This window comes from Malus sylvestris, chromosome 4 (genome assembly GCF_916048215.2).
Source record: "Malus sylvestris chromosome 4, drMalSylv7.2, whole genome shotgun sequence".
Lineage (NCBI taxonomy): Eukaryota > Viridiplantae > Streptophyta > Magnoliopsida > Rosales > Rosaceae > Malus > Malus sylvestris.
In genome coordinates, this window is record NC_062263.1 from 23,170,200 (window position 1) to 23,174,684 (window position 4,485).

The 4,485-nt window shown below is 36.6% G+C and overlaps 1 pseudogene; it reads right to left on the reverse strand.

Moving 5' to 3' along the window:
• Positions 1–1,603: 1,603 nt before the first annotated feature.
• Positions 1,604–3,664, reverse strand: LOC126619133 (phosphoinositide phosphatase SAC8-like; annotated as a pseudogene).
• Between the last annotated feature and the right edge of the window lie 821 nt (positions 3,665–4,485).

Genomic DNA, 4,485 nt, shown 5'->3' on the forward strand with positions numbered 1-4,485 from the left:
AGAGTCCCCTGTAAGCGGATTGACTAAACAAAACAAACCGCAACAAGAAAAACATTAGCTCGCTTCAAGGTCGAATGGAAGTCAAGATTTCAGAAGCAAATTCGTCGTCACCTTGGCTTGCTGACGAAAAGCCAGAAAGAAAGACCATTGCCTTCTAGTTATTAGCCTTGATTGGCAAGGTAATCAACCTATAAAGACCGTTAGAATGGGTAAGAACCACAACTTGAGGCTCTTCAACGATGGTAGTAGCAGCATTTTGCGCATGCATGGCAGCATAAAACGGGCGCTGGACTAGGTCGCACAAGGTCTTAGACACACATGACGCACGGAATAGTGATTTTGTGGGCATTCTCGAAAGGGTTTCGAGGAGGCATCCTTCGGGGAGGTCCATCAACTGCTTTTGGTTCTTGTTTTGGAAATGCATGGCGGCTAAAGACGGGATCTTAGAGACACTTGGCACACAGAACAGCGATTTCATGGGCACCCTCGCAAGGACTTCTGCGCGGATCCTAACAAACACTGTTTTAATCCGTTAGATAAGTTGAATATCAGAGTGCGCGATGAACAAAACTAACAAAATAAGAATATTATTAAACAAACTAAGAATGCCGAAACAGCTACAAAACCCTAAGAGGCTACATTGTGACTAGTTTTTTTCTCAAACTAAATTACAAGCAATATTTATAGAGAACTAAACCTACGAAACCCTAACTTGGATGGGCTAAGCCCAAATCCTAAACTAACAAGCAAAACTCAAATACTAAAATAAACCTAAATACTAATATTTTCCAACACCCCCCCGTCAAATTCATGACGGTACACGACATGAGTTTGCCAACAAGCAGATGTGGATGCAAACCTCCAAATTCCGATGCCGATGCCGGCCAACACCCCCCATCAAACTCATGGCGGTACACAATATGGGTTTGCCAAAGTAGATGTGGATGCAAAACTCCAAATTCCAGTGCCGATGCCAATATCGATGCCGATGCCAGATTTTCATTCCAAGTTTAAGTTATCATGCCCAATGCAAGAATACATGGGCCACAAAACAACCATATTTTTTTCCTTCCTTTTTTTTCCCATTTTTTTCTTCCTTCTTCCTCTCAGTGGTTCTTTTTTTCTTTTCTTTTTTCTCCTTCGTCCCCTTTATTTATTTGCTTGGGGGATCTTCTCCTCTGCAAGCAAAACTTTTTTTTTTTCTTTCATTTTTCTTTTCCTTGCAAACAATCAATACCAACTAACAAATCTAAAACGAACGACGTCAAAGGCAAACAAATTGATACCAATGAGAACGGATTGAACCCGCTCTGATACCAAGTTGAATATCAGAGTGCCCGATGAACAAAACTAACAAAATAAGAATATTATTAAACAAACTGAGAATGCCGAAACGGCTACAAAACCCTAAGAGACTATATTGTGACTAATTTTTTTCTCAAACTAAATTACAAGCAATATTTATAGAGAACTAAACCTACGAAACCCTAACTCGGATGGGCTAAGCCCAAATCCTAAACTAATAAGCAAAACTCAAATACTAAAATAAACCTAAATACTAATATTTTCCAACAAAACACACCCATACTATCGGAAACAGCAGTTAGTATAGAGGCTGCAATCGGAAACAGCACTTAAGTTTACCATTTTAACCATAAATCGCTCATAAAAATTGTCTTTTATCTGATAAATTACAAGGCTTGCAACAACAGTAACGTCATAGTAATACATTTTGCAGTTTTCCAAAAATACCGTTTGAACGAGTTCAGAATAATGTTACACAACTCTGCACAAGCGAGGTCTCGAACAGAATTGCCTTCCGTTAACTTTCACCACTGCCGCTACTCCAGCAGTCACACGAGCCAAAAGGACAGAAGACATATATTGCTGGGCATTTCGACCAGCTGCAAGTAGGATTTAAAATTTATCATGTCTTAGTGGATCGAGTAGAACTCACAATTGAGAACAAAATTCCATGGATTACAAGACTTCAGGCAAAACAAAATAACAGTAATACCTTGCTGAAGTGTGACAGATGTCAGTGTCAACCCTCCAATTAGCAAAGCTGATGCCACCGGTAGAAACTGCAATGTTTGTTCTCACGTTTAAAACTTGACTATAGCTTCAGTGGTATCATTTTAAAAGTGGCACAAGTTACTTTCATTCTCAGCCACCTAACAATGATTACATGCCAAGCTGGCCAACGAAACATCAAGTTTGCCAGAACTGAATTTTATTTTTCCTTTCGTTACTAAAAATATATCCATTTAATAGCGCTCGTATTTGCTAGAGTAGGCATGATTTCTTACTAAATTTACTTTCAAGAGATGCAACTGAACCGTCAGAGTACTCCCCAAACCATCTTAAACTAAAATATTGAGGTTCCTTGAAGATGAACCAAAAAAGATTTTCTTGTCCTACCAACTGTAACAGGATCTGAATAACTTATAACAGCAGGATAAAAGCAGACATGGAATTCAGGCACTTCAATTTCTCAGAAAGATTCATTATACTTACAGAAAAAGATTCAGCCCGGAATGTTGAAGTGTCCCTTCTGACTGTATAGCAGCCAATGATAAGATCCATAGCATCCTGAACAAATTTGAGACTTAATTTAAGCAACTATAAACAACTAGACGTCACTCGCCTTCATGCAGATGAGTAATACTCAATATTTGAGAAAGAGGAGCAGATTACCTGCCGAATGCCATCCTGAAAGTTATTCAAATAGTATCTTGAAAGAGCACTAATCCCATCTTTGATTATTCCTCAAAATGTCTGCTTCCCATATCTGCGGTAAAATGGGTCCAAAATATGATTTGAAAAAAGGATAAGTACATGTTGGCCATGAATCAAGTCATATTTTAGGTTGAATTTACCTAACCAGGTCCCCTTTCAGGGCATAATTGCCAGCATACTCGAGGCTTATCTCATCACCTTGCTCAGCCCACACTGAAGCAACAGAGTTCAGAGTAAGGATAAAATTTCATTACAGACATCATCTGATCATTTATGAAAATGGGATACATGACATGAAGAATTTCATACATGCTCTAAATGTTTGATAATCTTCAGCAAACATGTAAATGCTTTCAGAAGAATCCAGCACTCCAGTTCTCTGTAACTGTGCATCTAGAGACTTTTGAGCTAGGTAACTCTACAAAATAAAGAAGTAAAAGTGGTTTACTTTTTTAACACCAATTCATTTCTAGTACAAAAACACAAAAACACAATGAAAAGCAGTTCATTGCCCCATAAGTACAAAAACACAAAAAACCCACAAAAATCCAATTTTTTCCAATTTTCATTTCTAGTTACTCTTTCAACTTCTGGGCGCTTGCGATATTGCCTAATTCGCATCACAGAAAACAAATTGTGGGATTTTAAAAGGCTGTGTAAATAGATGAAACGATTCATGAATTGAACAGAAAAGGAACCCTAAAACTGGTAATCGAATGCGCAGTTTCTACATACGCGAAAGCTAGAGAGGAAGAACGAGTAGCTAAAGGACCAAAGCTTACCGAAGATAGCTGGAGAGGACTCGGATGAAGGGCTGCTACTGTATGAGAGATGAGAGCACAAATGGGGGATTGGCTGACAGAGAGAATCGGATATGGTTAATGTTTTGTTTTCTTGTAAGTTCAATTAAAAATTCACAACAATTTCAAATTTTTTTCTTATTTATTATTGGGTAGATGATTTTCACCTGACTTCTCACTCTTTTTAATTTTGATAGTCAGATTAATAAATCAAACGAAAACAATTGACAATCGTGTGAAGAGATTAAAAAGTGTTTATTTTTATGGGGTATCATATTCACATATTTCATTTTATTTCTCATAAATCTTTTTAATTTTTAGCTATTGGATCGGATGAATTGAAGAAGATCAATGAACAGAAATTATCAAGGAATATGTGAGAAATAAAATAGGATGTGTGGATAGCACATCTTATTTTTATAACTTCACTTTCATGAAAATGGCTTTATATAATTTTTTAAAAAAAAAAAACACTTAATGAATTACTATAAGTGATAATGACAAAAATAAGAGGAGAGTGGTGATAGTATCATCAATGAGTTTAGTTTGGGTGCGGTAGCCTTAGGGGTGGATTTTTTTGCCAAATTACCGTGTCAACCGAATTGCCAACCGTGCCATACTGATTTTGTGCCAAATGTTTCGTACCAATCGGTAATGGTACGGTATTGTACTGTACCGAAATTTCATGGTACGGTATTGGTAATGGATACCATTACCACGGTATTACCATACCATACCGAAAATACAATATAATATATAATTTATAACTTATATAATAGATAATTATATAACACATATTTATAATATTCCAATAATTTGAAAATAAAACCCTAATTATATTAGCATTGTTGTTGGTGACTTTGATCTCTTGAAATTGTGGAAATCAAACACAAAAGAGTTCCTAATTCTTTCACAAATATCCAAAATATCTTTGTAACCGCCACTT